General features: G+C 39.5%; 1 protein-coding gene across 1 annotated transcript in view; it reads left to right on the forward strand.

Moving 5' to 3' along the window:
* Nucleotides 1–15,570, forward strand: part of fam184ab (family with sequence similarity 184 member Ab) — a gene marked incomplete at both ends in the record, with an annotated part of 147,069 nt that overhangs the window by 54,993 nt on the left and 76,506 nt on the right. The gene's annotated exons all lie outside the window — the stretch shown is intronic.

The raw sequence follows: 15,570 nt of genomic DNA on the forward strand, positions 1-15,570 counted from the left end.
TGTTTTGCCTTCATTTACAATCCAAATCCGACGAGGGTTTGTTTTGTCATCACAGTAACGGAGCTGATCGCGCACTGATCACACACTGGGCTTTTTAATTAAAGCCAAACTTTGTTGTTGTTGTTGTTGTTGTTTTTGTTCTTTTCTTTTTTTTACCCTCCCTCTCTCTCTCTCTCTCTCTCTCTCTCTCTCGCTTCCTTCTTCCTCGTCTCGGCGTCGTCTCAACATCACGGCCACACACAACGTCGCGTAATTAGCCGGCGGATTAAGGTGCAGCGTACAGTTTAGCACATCACAGCTACACATTTTAATTAAAGTCATTACGCCTGCTATTGCTCTGTCTCTCTCTCTCTCTCTCTCTCTCTCTGCTTGGTTGAATTCACTCTCGGTTAATGCATAATGTGGAGGCTGGAGGAGAGAGATGTCGTCCTAACATCTATTTACTAAAACCTCTGTAAAAAAGAACGCACAGACATCTCTTTACTAAAACCTCTGTAATTTCACTCTGCTTCACTTCAGCAGCGCCAGACTTTGCGCAGCTCATGTCCACACGTTGTTACATGACCTCCGTGTGTTTTTAAACTCCTGCTGCATGTTTTAAAGGTGATATTTGATTTAAAATGCAATATCTGTTTTAGGCGAGAGAAACAAATCCTTCAGTTGTGCTGTGTTCCATGTACATTTACTCTGACACAGTGGCATCTACAGTGAAACGTACACCTCTGGTGGGATCTCACGAGTGTTATCTGTAGTTTGATACCAAGATAATCCACATAGAGCTTGTAACTGCAGATATTTACTCTATTTAGTTTGGACAACTTCACATCAACATTACGACGTAACCGGTGCTACCAGGTGTATCATAATGTACCTCATAAAAACTATATAAACTCTTGCTTAAATCTTACAATATCTCATCTTAGCGTTTGACACATTTTTCTGCCTGGAAATTGAAGTTTTTCAATCCGCTCACTCTCTTCCACCAAAGTCCATTGAGAAAATCAGCATTTTTTAGCTCAATGGGACACAGGGACTACTGGTCTACTGCTGCCTCGTGTGGTCACGTTGTGTCACTGAGGTAAATCTGAACAAAGGAGTTCAAGCACAGAAGTCAAATAATAACACATTTTAATTAGTATTGGAGGCAGCAGAGGATATCAAATCCTGTTTGCTGTGATTTAAAAAAGCTGTTTTTCTCTATAGACTTTGGTGCAGGATAGTGTCTGGTTTTGGAACTCGAGTTTCAACCTGTAAAAACCTGGCAAACACATTCTTAAGACTGGAGCAGGTCATTGAATTGTGAAAGTGTGGAAGGTATCTCGTTGTTGATGTTTAACAGGCATTTAAATATGCGTTTGTGACGGATGTTGTGCACGAGTTTTTGTGAATTCTGGCTTCGTCCCTTCTGTATTTCTTTATCTCTGCTGCACTCAAGTCTCTCTAGGAAAGGATGATCTCTATCTCAGACTCGGGGGGGGGGGGGGGGGGGGGGTGACTGAAACATGGAGATACGTCCTCTCGTTATGGCCTTAATCAAACGGTCCACGCGCACAATTCTGCGCTGGCTCCGACTCTTGACAGTCACCAAGGGGGTTAACAGCTGGTTAATTGGATAAGAACTGGCTTTAGGCTCCAGCGTTTAACTCAAATAACCACATCTGCCGCGCGACACGGGCGTGAAACACGTCGTCAGAAGTCGCCGGATTAGACCGAGCGACGCTACGGCGCGACCGAATCGTGTCTCCCGCTCAAAATTAGAAATTAAATTTCCAATTAGACCGTGATTAAAAGATAATGAGAGAAAGAAGATAATAAAAAATTACCTTCCATTGTACTTGACTGAAGCTCGGGAGGCTTTTTTCTTTTTCACCTCATGTCTCGTCACGTTTAAATATAGGAAATGTAGCTGAAGCAGGGGCTGGGCAGCGTGTCTTATAAACAGTATCTTGTTATTTTTAGGTTGAAGTGTGAGATGTTTTGCTATATCTATGGCATTAAAGCTGGGAAAATGCAGTTTCTGTGAGCTCATTAAGTTTTCTTTTTAGCCGTTTGTGGTTCTCACGAGACGCTTAAAATGCCTCGTAAATATTGTAATAAATGTAAAAAGAAGAGAAAATATCTACACTAACAACAAGTTTTACCCTGAATGTAATGATACCTGGTGAATTTCTTGGGCTTCTCAATGTTTTATGGATTATTCCGTATTCCAGGAAATGACTTACCTTAAAATCAGAGTTGTTAAAGTTGTATGATTTTGATTTTTCTTATGTGTTTTAAAACAATATTTAATTCATTATGACACTGTAAAATAGTTCCACGATTTTCTAGGCTTCAACTTTGATGGTTTATAATATAAATACTGTATTTGTGTCCCTTTTTTGTCAAATAATTATAGGTTTGTCTACAAATGTTAGTTTTTAAAGTGTCATATTTACATTTAAATACAGCGTAATACAAGTACAAACACTGCTAAATCACAGTGTGTATAATTTATGCCATTATTCATGTGAAGTAACAGAAAAAAATCATATATGTGTCAATTTACTATAAAATAATACAGGATTTTTTCTGTAAATATACAGTACACTGTTATTTGGTGTGAAAGTAATAGAACTAATCACCAGTATTTAAAAAATCTAACATTCTCAGTGTCTCAAACAGTATAATATCATCTGCATATACACATATACCTTGTTATATTATGTGTGTATTATGTGTAAAGGTGTTGAGGTAGTGTGAATGCACTGATAAAAAATGTTATCGTTGAGATGTCAAGACTATTTTCACAGTAGTTTTGCCGTAATGACAGAGGTAATTGCTTTCCTAAATCGGTGTTACACCAAATTAGCTCCCCCCCCCCGCAACAGCTCGCACTCTAAAAAGGGGTCCCGCCACCGAAACGACACGTCAATAACCGCCGCGGCAATTTAACTCCGCTTCTCCTCGTTGGCTTTTACTCCACACGCCGCTAATGATTTTATCCCCCGAGTGTTCACAGATCGATGCACGGCGACCAAAACACAGTCGTTCATGCTTGAGAAAAGACTCGGCCGTTCGTTCACCTGTGACCGAGCGGACGTTAGGGAGCCCAGTAACAACAAGGGACAATTACGATAGTTAGATAAAATAAGTATAATTTAAGAAACGGTTGTATTTTTATATTTAAGATATTGCACGGCTAAAATAATGTGACTTTTTTTTGACCGATTTAAAGGAACTAGTTGATGTTTTTGGAAGTCCAACTTAAAGTTTAGGTTTAAATCTTTAAACCACAACTGTCGGTAACAAGTAGGAGCCGCATTTTTGCACAAATTGGTTTTCCTGATACGTTTCAACAAGTAGTGATGGTTCATTTTGACCTCTATCCTTATTACACAGCTGTAGTGAACACACTACAGAGCAATGGGGTATTAGGGGGGCCTTGTTCCGGGGATTTTGAACTAGCAACCCTCCATTAAGAAGCCCCATTGATTTCCTCTTGGCCATGGGCTGCCCATAAAAGGTCATGTATCAGTCATTCTTTCTCTATTCAATTGATAATCTAAAATCGGGAGAAAAAAAGCTTTGTTATTTCATTATTTCATTATGTTGGTTATTGACGTCTTTGTGTGTTGTTTGGCTAACTCCATGGTTACTCAGGCTACGATGGCGGCGCTTGAACCCTACACCAATTTAGTTCAAGAGTTGTTTAAAATTTTACTGACACATTCAGAAATTTCCACCTCGCTACGGCTAATCACGGTATTCGTGTCGTCTTCCTTTAAGATTTACGGATTTATTCCCACAGAACAAGACAAATGACCGCGAGTATCAACCACAAGCTAGTTTCTTCTATTTCTTACCTCACCTCCCTCGTGTTCTTTCTTTTTTACTTTCACCACAACCTGTCTAGGCAGATCTAGCCGCACATCTTTTGAATCTGGTTCTGTCAGTCTGATTTCTTCCTCTTAAAAAGGTTTGTTTTTTTTGTCTCTCCACTGATGTGGAACCTGGCTCCATTCACGTTAATGGGGAACCGTTTCAATTGACGCCTCCGACCGCGTACGCCGTTATGCTCGTTTGTACAAAAACAAGCGTAAAAAAAAAAAAACTCTAAAATGTCCTCGCTGAAAGCAGTTTCATTAAATCTGGTGATAATAATAATAGTAAAAAAAAAAAAGAAAACGATGTTTAACATTCAAGATGGCAGCCATTACTTTCTAGCAGCTCACGCTCGGGTTGTCAGCAGCATCAGCAGCATCAGCAGCAGCAGCATCACCTCTGCAGTACTCAGACACCTCCTGCCTCTGTAAAGCACAGCTCTGCAGCCTCAGGGAGGAAAATGACTCCTGGCTACTGTGAAGGTAGTGAAATGGCCGCCATTACACGTCGTCATTATCATCAGAGTCTCATCAGCTGAGGGACGAGCAAGGTGTGTGTGTGTGTGTGTGTGTGAGCTGAGGCTGATGAGAGTGAGCTCAAAGGAAATTGCTGTCAGTTAGTTAGGAGTCATTACGTCCTTCCAACAGTCTCTCTGTAATGAAGCCGCATCTCCCTCCATCTTTTATTCCTCTCTTTGATTTTTCTGTAAAGCCGACTGAAAAGTCGTCCAGTCGCCGCCGGCTCTTTGACGGTAGATTAGCGCTTTAGATGCTTTTGTGCTGCAGACAGAGAGACGGACGCGTTATTGGACTTTGTTTTGTCAGCACTCGAGCTGCACAATACGGAGTCGCCCCAAAGAAAAAATCAACACGGTTCCGTCCTTAGATACATGAGCCGTCAACACTCGGGATGCACTTTACCGGCTTTATTGACGGAAGTTAAAGCGCGAAACAAGAAAGGGAAATCAGGCAACTTAATCGAAAACGTGTAGATTGCGTCCCTGCAAATGTGTTAAAGCTTAGCTTAATTAGCTTAATTTAACAGCTTGGTCATGGTTAAATGGGTTGTCTCCACTGCCCCCTACTGTCTGTTAGCAGAAAACAAGCCTTCTCGGATCAGGATCCTCAGAATCAGGAGGTCTCGCCAAATTGAAGGCCCTTGAAAGTTTTGGAAAATCGCCCGCAAATAGACATGGAGTCATTGAAAGTTCTTGAATTTTGCTCGAGAAAGTTGATGGACACTGTTCACTAGGGGTGGGAGAAAAAAAAAATATATATATATATATATATATTATTTTTTTTCTAATTTTAAAAACCACACAAAACACCAGTTTGTGTTATTTGTGTACAGTTTATTTTTGTAGCTTCTGGGAGAAACAGGCAGCTAGCTTAAGCTTTTATTTATGCAAGTTATTTTTGTGTACCGTAAGTAAGTTTTTATTTGTTTTGAATAAATAAATGTTAACTTTTGTCTTAAGTTTGCCTTTGCGTGATCACATTATCACATTATCTTATACAAACTGTATTGTTTTGATGCCATACTTTGCCTTAACACACTATGCCATTGTATCAATTTTTGAATCGAGAATAGATTTTGAATCGAATCGTGACCCTAAGAATCGGAATCGAATCGTGAGCCACCCAAAGATTCACATCCCTACTGTCCACCGTCTCTCTCTGCGCCCATTTACGCGCGAATCCGTGCAGAACAACGAGCGAGTAAAGCTGAGCAAGAGAGAGACGTGATGCCTGGGAAATGGAAATCCCTGCAAGTCAACAAAAGTGGACGCCGTCATGGATGAAGTGGCTCTTACAAGTTGCCGCCGTGGCATCTTAAGCTGTGTCGGCACATTCTGTCCTTGAATTTGAGCGAATTGGCCATTTAAAGTCCTTGAAAAGTCCTTGAGTTTGATGGCAACGAGGTGTGGTAACCCGGTGTAATTGCTTAACAAACACGCGTCGGGTATCGTATAAGATCAAGGCAGCGATAGGATTATTTAAGACGTTCAGAGAGCAAAGCTGACGATGCACATTTTTGGCCGCTAGGAACAAATTAGTCAGTTTTTTTTCATTCTGACACTGTCAAAAAAAAGAAAACAATGCATAAGCAATAAATGTTGCTACCAATCATTGACCCATCTGTTTAATAAAAAAAATAGTGGGGTTGTGTAAACATACTGGCCTTTAATGCATTAAAATCTCAATAATATAGTTAATATTTGATACGTATATTTCAAGGTGAAGTAGTTTTAAAACATTGACTCATTTAAAATGCGGAAATAATGAATATATAATATTTTACAGCCGTTTTTGTCAAGGTGACATTTTCTTCCGCCAGGAACAAATTTGTCAGGATATTGTGACATTCACTGCTGGATGTCAGAAGTCTGTCGTTATTTGATCATTAATCCCGTAGATTATGTTATGTCGAAGTCTGAGAATCTGATGACTGACATCAGATTTAGTTTTTAACAGTCGTCGTTAATCAAAGCCAGGAAACAGTGGAAAAGCATATTTTTGCTTTAATGACCTCATTAAAAAAGTTACGACGTGAACTTTATACTTTTTAATTGGATAATAATAACACACAGAGTCAGTGTCACACTGGTGTTCGTCTCATTAGGCTACAAATGTGATGTTTGTGGTGGCGCATTTTTATTCTTTTTTCGATTAATACAGTTAATCACATTGATGCCAGATGTTTAAAATACAATCGTTAGTAACAAGTGCACAGAGTAAACATTTAACATTACATTATTTACATTGATATTATATCATATATGTAAGTATATAGAGGTTTTAAAAATGACTTACACACTTAAGTGCAATGTAGTACAATTAGTACAATCCCAGAATTTTCACAATTATAGGCAAACTTATCACTTACATTTTTAAAAACAATGGGCATCAGTTGGTTTAATTCTTAAAATATTTAATTGTTTTATTGTTGTCTGTGGAGGCGCTAATACTCTACTGTAGAAAAAGGAAAATACGGCAAAAAATTGCCTTATTTCACCTGGGCAGGAATTGGAGCTGAAAAAGTGCGGGAAAACTAACAAAGGCTTAAAAGACAGCTGAAATTAGAACATAATCTTAAGTGCAATGTAGTACAATTAGTACAATCCCAGAATTTTCACAATTATAGGCAAACTTATCACTAACATTTTTAAAAACAATGGGCATCAGTTGGTTAACACTTTTGTTCTTAGAAATTTGCTAACCCGTTATTCTTAAAATATTTAATTGCTTTATTGTTGTCTGTGGAGGCGCTAATACTCTACTGTAGAAAAAGGAAAATACGGCAAAAAATGGCCTTATTTCACCTGGGCAGGAATTGGAGCTGAAAAAGAGCGGGAAAACTAACAAAGGCTTAAAAGACGGCTGAAATTAGAACATAATCTCAAGTGCAATGTAGTACAATTAGTACAATCCCAGAATTTTCACAATTATAGGCAAACGTATCACTTACATTTTTAAAAACAATGGGCATCAGTTGGTTAACACTTTTGTTCTTGGAAATTTTACAAATAATTCTGCCAAAAGTTTATTTTTAATTATATTTATTTGTTCCCAGACGTTGTTGAGTAGTTTTGTTTATCACTTGTTTGTGAACTGTTGGTGATTTAATGTCAATAACACTTCATATTTGTCACTATTGTACAATCATAGATATAAAAACACTATTTATTACTTTTTACGTTGACTGTGTTTGCTGCTGTAACGTCAGAAATGTCCTCGTTGTGGGATTAATAAAGGATTATCTTATCTTATCTCTCAAAAAAACCCTTATTGGTCGACCTCTACATTCAAGGGTCAAATATATGAAGTAAGAAAGTGTAACTTTTGACAGTTTTCTTTAGTTATTTCCAAGCCGAACAAAATGCTGTTTCTCTGACAATCGTCATATTTCGTTGAACGGCTGAAAAAGTCTGTTCGCGTTCCTCAGCCGTGACTTTTTTTTCTCCTCGGCCGACGAGTGGAATTCGTGGCACTTCCCTCGTCGGCCTTTATCGATCGTCCGCCGGTGGATCGCTGTCATTTATGCAAACTCATCCAATGACACGGCGGAATCGACCGAGGAGCAAACACACACACACACACACACACATCTGTCAAGAGACTGACGGTGGTAAATAAAGGGGAAAATCCATATTTTGTTGAGTTTAATTTTGAAAAGAAACACTTTGACAGAGTACGAAGGCCACACTGAAGAAAGCTCTCAATAATAAAGTGGTCATTTTAGGACTTTTTTTCACTTTTACGCCTCCATCCACTTGACGTTATGACTATGTTTTGTCTATAAAGCACTTTATAGCAATTCCATACATCTTTTTTTTTTACAGATTATGATAAGAATCCATCTGCCATAAAGCGTCAGGCTCTCGGTTGTTGTACTGGACAACATTGTTCCGCTCCCTCTGGATCCAAAATCTCCATTATCAATTTAATTTAGTTTCTTGGAGAGAAAAAAACAACTATTAAATGTCTCTGAAGAGCGGTCGACCACAGTCGGCCAATTTCTTCTCCACAAAAGAGAGGATTTCCTCTGTGAAGTCTGTGTGATTCTTTCTCCACAGGAGACACAGTCTTTTCACTGATACTAGATTAGATCAGATTAGATTCAAGCTTATTGTCATTGTGTCGAGTACAGGTACAGAGGCGACGAAATGCAGTTAGCATCGAGCCAGAAGTGCAAAGGCAAAAAACAAGAATAATATCACTATCAAAGATAACAAAAGATAGCAAAACAGTGGTCTGTATAAATGTAATATGTATGATTATATGTTATTATCATAGCATTATATGGCAGAATATATATTTGTGTGTATACTGAGGCTAATGTGCCTAAAGATACGGTATTTCTGTATTTGTGAAGCCCAAACCAGAAGCGGCGTAGTACGCACATGGCGACAGGAGGTGGCGTGAAGTCGGGGTGAAGTCACGTAGCCAGACGGGTCGGGGATCGTCCGGTCCGTTACCCATCTGTGTCAACCGCCGCATGAGCGCACGGAACTAGCCGTAGCGGTAGCGGTAGTTTTACTGTGATAAAATAACATTACTCCACTTCCCCATGTAATGCTAAATCGTTATTCTCAAAAGCTTTAATTGTTTTATTTTTGTCTGTGGAGGCGCTAATAATCCGTACTGCCGTAGAAAAAGGAAAATACGGCAAAAAAAATCACCTGGGCAGGAATTGGAGCGGAAAAAGTGCGGGAAAACTAACAAAGGCTTGAGAGACGGCTGAAATTAGAACATAATCTGAAAAGTTTCGGTAAAATGGCCTTAAAATGACATTTACCTTTATCACATAGAAGTTAAAACTCAACAGTAAACATTGTGCTGTAAAAGTTACAGTACTAGCGATAATCCCACCCAATGCTAGGCGTTAATCTGCATATTTCTGTTCTAGAGTACTAGCATATTTTCATATGTGAGTGGGAAGCTGAGATTCTGTTGTCAACAGCAATGTCGTCCGCCGCTGTGATGTTCATGTTTTAAGTCGCATTAACTTAGGGAATAAAGCGCTCCACAGCCTCGCCGTCTCATCAGCGAGCGAAATGACAAAGGAACGGCTAAAATCCAGGGGGACGTCTCTTCAAGGTGAAACAACACATTTGATCCCTCATTAGTTTCGCTTCACAGCTAATCTCAAGTCTTTGACGCCGCCGCGTGATACGGAGGGAGGGGAGGGGAGGAGGTATTACGTGGTTTTTCTGAATCATAAACTCACCTCCTGGACACAGTTATTTAACCCGGGAAGAGCAAAGGTCGCGAATCGGGAACGTCGCACTAGATTAGCGAGTGAATGAGGAAATCAGAGCACAATTAGATGGTTATAATCAAGCGTATAATGAAGGTACAGATACAAGAGAAGAGCTTTGATTCTGGCAAGAAAATAGCAACCCTTGATCCCCCCCCTTTATAGCGATAATTCACTGAAAACATACCTGATAAAAAAGTCTATCATTACCATACCTACAGTACTATTAGACGACCTTATCTGACTCCCACACCAAAGTCCATGGAGAAAATCACTGATTTTACACCACAGCTCACACTTCTGCCTCCATTAATGAGTCCGAATGTGTGATTTCCTTCCTTTTGATTTACCCAAATGACACAAACTCACCAAACAACGCAGCAGTCGAGCAGCTGCTGATTTTCTCTATGGACTTAAAAAAAACTCTACTGCTGAGCTAATGTAGTTTAGACGACATAGACTTTAGCAGGTGTGCATTTTATTGTGTGAGTCTTGTGTGAAGTGGCTAAAAAATCTCCTTGTTCCCCTTGGCAACCGACTTGGTAGCGTTTCTCCACGTCGCTCATGGCGGTTTTTCTGCAATGCAGATATCCCTTTTTTAACAAAATAACAGCCCAGCAGGAAGTCAGCTGTGGCATGATCCGCTAAGGTTGAGAAAGTCTAAATCGAAGGATCTGGACGGGTCATTAGGCCTGAACGTTTGTGCCGACACTGGACTAAACTGTACGAGTGTATTAAAGTAGCGAGACTGTCTTTTGCGTCGTAGCGTGTCTGGAAAGGGCGGAGTCATTTGTCTTCACTTCCAAGAGGCGTGACCAACAGATGTAGATAAAGTAAAATGCCTCTAACAACCAATCAGGCCAACGATTCGGATTACAAACGTGTCAACAAATGTGGTTTTAGTTTTTACTGAAGAAACAGGAGGTGATTCATTACTGTTTTTCTGGCGTTTTCATTGTGTTTTCCCAGTGGTTTTTCTCGAACTTTCCTGGTGTTTTACTGGTGATTTTCTAGTGGTTTCCTAGCGGTTTTTCCTGGTGTTTCTCTGGTCTTTTCCTAGTGTTTCTCTTGTCTTTTCCTGGTGTTTCTCGACTGTTTTTCTAGCGCTTTCATTGTGTTTTCCTAGTGGTTTTTCTGGTGTTTCTCTGGTCTTTTCCTGGTCTTTCGCTACTGTTTTTCTGGTGTTTTCTTAGTGGTTTTTCTGGTGTTTCTCTGGTCTTTTCCTGGTCTTTCGCTACTGTTTCTCTGGTGTTTTCCTAGTGGTTTTTCTGGTGGTTCTCTGGTCTTTCGCTACTGTTTTTCTGGTGTTTTCATTGTGTTTTCCTAGTGGTTTTTCTCGAACTTTCCTGGTGTTTTACTGGTGTTTTTCTAGTGCTTTCCTTGCGGTTTTTCTGGTGTTTCTCTGGTCTTTTCCTGGTGTTACTCTACTGTTTTTCTGGTGTTTTCCTAGTGGTTTTTCTGGTGTTTCTCTGGTCTTTTCCTGGTGTTTCTCGACTGTTTTTCTGGCGTTTTCATTGTGTTGTCCTACTGGTTTTCTGTAGGACAACACACTGTCCATGTGTATGGACATATTTTTTGAAAATGTCCATACACATCAACACTAAAACACCAGTAAAACAATAGCAAAAACACTAGAAAAACACCAGGAAAGTGCCATAAAAATGGGAAAAAATCCATTTGTCTTTGGTTCCCCTTCTGTCTTTTCACACAGAAACTGTGTGTCTACGATGTGTCATCATTACATATGCTGCTGTACTAGAAGCATATGTTTAAGGGTTAGGCCTTTAGTTATGATGTTTAAGGACTTCGAATGGTTTTCTGAGGACACAAGTTCAGGTTAAGGTAAGGGGGCGAAGGAGAATGGCTTTTGTCAAACAATAAAAAAGCCATTGTGCACTCGTTCCTCACCCCCTTACATGAATAAGGTCATGTATTGAAGCATTAGCGTTGGCAGATACCCACAGCCACCTTCACAACAATGTCAGCCCAGCCCGGCTGCCAACAGTCGATATACGAGACCGTCCCTCATTACGACCATGATGTCGGCGTTTATCGCCGTCGTCTCTGTGGGTTTTTACGCGTACACTACAAACACGTTAACGCCAAACTGTGTCTCTTCTGACCGTTTAGCAGGAGCTGATTACACTGATGAGCGTGGACACCACCACCATGTGTGTGTGTGTGTGTGTGTGTGTGTTAGATGTCAGGTTTATTGCATTTCTTCTGCTGATGAATCTCGGGCACGTGTCGGAGATTTTAGCTCGTTTTTTTAAAAATGTTGCGTCTGCTCCATTCGCTTCCTCGGCTAATGAGACCGAACTTGTTGAATAATTAATGTCGTCGTGAGGGGCGGTGGTGGGAAAAACTGAGTTTTATTTTGGACGAATCGGAAGTTCCCCCCCCGTACGGTTCTAATTGGTTTCCTAATGGTTTGTCTCTCATCGGGGACGTTTCATTCCTCATTTGTGAACGTGACAAAGCGTTGAAAGATAAATTTGTGACATAATGAGGTTTTTTTTCATGCCTGTATGAATAAACTTGACTTGTCTGGACTTGTTTCTCCATTAATTTTTATCCCAATTTCTATCTTATTATATGAATTGTCTGTTTGGGGCGGATGTTCGACAATCTGATGCGTCACTTTGTCCAAAAACTAGTTTTCGAGTTTGGACCGTTGTTGCCCTGCCTCGCTTGGGTGTAGCTAACAGCTAAGCTAACGGGTGAATCAGCAGATTTGTACCCTCACTATGGTGGAAACCTGAAATACGTCCACATTCTGCTTGTATGATGCTTGTCTTGTCACGGACGTCCACTCCGAAGGGCAGTTTCCGTGTTTTCTTTCTCTGATGCACTTCTAGGCTTTATAGTCCGAACTTGGAGCTGGGTTTTAAGGTCTGAATGTTTTAACTTTTTCTTCCAACGTTTCAAGATTCAAGAGTTTTATTTGTCACATGCATCATAAACATACAATAATATAAAGGAAGTATGTACAGACATACTTAAATAAGTATGTAAGTTACATATAAATCAACTAATCAACATAATAAATGTCAAACAGCAGCAAAAAACAATAATGAAAGAGTTAAATTGACAAATTATGTTTGTTGTCTATATTGTCCAAAGCAATGGTTACATTCTATGCTATGCTATGCTGATAAAAGATATTAAAATTTGTATTGGGTAGTTTCAGGTTTGGGCCTGGTTTCTTGCCAGGAAAATCGGTCCTGACTGAATTATTATTTTTTTTAAAAACCGTGAAGTCATTTGTCCATGAATGATGTGACAGACTTTCATGGAGTCCAGATAATAAAACCAGCGCTCCTGGCCTTTTCCTCTACTTCACTAATGAGGTTAATGAACTGAGCTCCTGTCAGTTAAATCGTCTCCGGGCTAAAATGCTGTCCGATGCTGTTAGCATTCGCCTTCCCCGTCGCGTCCTGAAACGTCGGACACTGGAAATAATATACCTTTATATACGAAATTTGCTGATTCGAGCAAGTCCAGTTACTGATGAAGGAGAAGCTTCACGGACGTGATGCTGGAAAGGTTTCTCCTAGATTTACTCTCAGACCACTGAGGCTCAAAATCTGTTGGATTATAATGCTATTGTAGCTCGTTAGCGGTGGAAGGAAAGCAACATAAACAACCACGATATGTAATATGGTTAAATTAAGTAATTTAATTTACAAAGGCGTTTTTACAAAAGCTAAGCTAAATGACTTATTAGTCCAATACAGAAATGAAACCCCACTTTAAATTAACTCTGTTTACTTTTAAAAAATTACAGGGTGAAACAGCAACGCTAATACAGAGTGTAGCTAGACATGATTAAAATCTAACGCATGGTGAGAAGGAGGAATCAGTTTTTAGAACACGTAGCATTAGTCGTAGCACTTTTAAATAAGCCGTAACACGATTTAGCACAGAATTACCCCCAAATTATTTCAGCTTTAAATGTCTTCACGGCTGAACCTGATACTTCCTCTTTGACTATTTTGATTTATGACCACAAACCTGCAGAGTCGTTGACGTTCTCGTCGGCCCTCGGTCGCACTTTGTGTTAGCGTATAGTCCAATTTATAGTATTAGCATGCTAACACGCGGAACACCGCCATTAGCCAAAAAAAATAGCATCTTAAAACCTACTGTGAGAAGGAGGAATCCGTTTTTTAGAAGCTAAGGACCTGAGCGCAAACGACTACTGCTTCTGTTGGGAGTGAGACAACGGGACAACTGAACATAGCTAACTCACGCTAAATAACGCAGTTTAACACAGAATTACCCCCAAATTATTTCAGCTTTAAATGTCTTAACCTGATACTTTTTTTTATTTATACTCTCGTCTGCCTTGGCCACACTTTTTGTTGGCATATAGTACAATTTATAGTATTAGCATGCTAACACGCATAAGACCTCCATTAGCCAAAAAAAACAGCATCCTAATCTCTTTAAAAAGGTAGACAAAGTTGAACGACGGGCTAAAGAAGTCTCCTTTGTCTTCGTTTCTTGAGTTTTGTTGACGGACTTTGGTGCAAAGTCAACAAAAGCTCTTTAGCGCCGTAGCACGGTTCAATGTGTTGAATTATTGACTGGGGTTTTTTTGTTGTTTTTTTAATCGAGGGGAAAAAAACGTGGCTTTGTTTTCTCACGACAGGAAGAGGAGCTCGGTCTCTTTGGGGTTTGTGGAAATGTAAAAATCCATTTCTGTGTGTGTGTGTGTGAGCCGAGGATCACGGCGCTGTCAGATTACAGCATCTCTGGATTGGCCGCCGTGTATTTTTGGGGCAGATTTAAAGGTCAATCTCATGCACAATAGTTTGCCCCGTGTTATTTTAATCCTTCTCCCCCAAACATCCGAGACGAGACGGCGGCAACATCATATATGTGTTTTTATATTGAAAATTAATACGATTAGATTACAATAACAATTTTACAGCTTTTTTGTTGACTGTTTGGTCAACGATTTGAGTTTTTCTTTGAACATAATCCAGATTAACACCATTTTATCATTAATATCCAATACTGACATCGTCAGAAACCAGCGTCAAAAATGCAGTTTATTGTTGTGTATGATTAATAAAAATTGTGTAAAAAACAATATTTGAACATAACTTCTACTTTTAAGTAAAGTTTCTTTGCTGAAATTTATCAATTCATTGAAATATTTAGTCAATAGTGAAGTGGAACATTTATTAAATCAGTTTCTTAAATTGTCCCACACTCTTAGATATAAGGGTTCCAAATGGGTTCTTCTACAAGGGCTGAGGTTCTACCTGGAACCTTTTGCTTCTGAAAAACACTAATGGTTCCAGTAAGAACCATTTTGATCCAGAGAACCCTTTAAAACCCCTTTCCTGAATAAAGGGTTTTAAAAGGGTTCTTGGTGGAACCCTCCAAAAGGGTTCCAGGTAGAATCTTTATTAAAAAAAATGGTTCTTCCAGGTAGAATCTTTATAAAAAGGTTCTCACAGGTAGAACCTGGTTCTTCGGCTTGTCCTCAAGACCGTCCTTGTGGTACACTCTTAGAAATAAAAGCGCTAAGTAGAACCATATAAGGTTCTTCAGCTTGTCCTCATAGGAGAGGAGAACCCCTTTGGCTCAAGGTAGAACGTTTAAAGGTTTTTTTTTATAAAGGTTCTACCTGGAAGAACCTTTTTTTTTTTTATAAAGGTTCTACCTGGGAGAACCCTTTTTGGCTCCAGGTAGAACGTCTAAAGGTTTCTTTTAATAAAGGTTCGACCTGGAAGAACCTTTTTTTTTTATAAAGGTTCTACCTGGAAGAACCTTTTTTTTTTTAATAAAGGTTCTACCTGGAAGAATCTCTTTTTATAAAGGTTCTACCTGGGAGAACCCTTTTTGGCTCCAGGTAGAACCTTTAGACGTTCTACCTGGAGCCAAAGGGGTTCTCCTCTCCTATGAGGACAAGCCGAAGAACCTTATATGGTTCTA

This window comes from Microchirus variegatus, assembly GCF_963457635.1.
Source record: "Microchirus variegatus genome assembly, chromosome: 12".
Classification (NCBI taxonomy): domain Eukaryota; kingdom Metazoa; phylum Chordata; class Actinopteri; order Pleuronectiformes; family Soleidae; genus Microchirus; species Microchirus variegatus.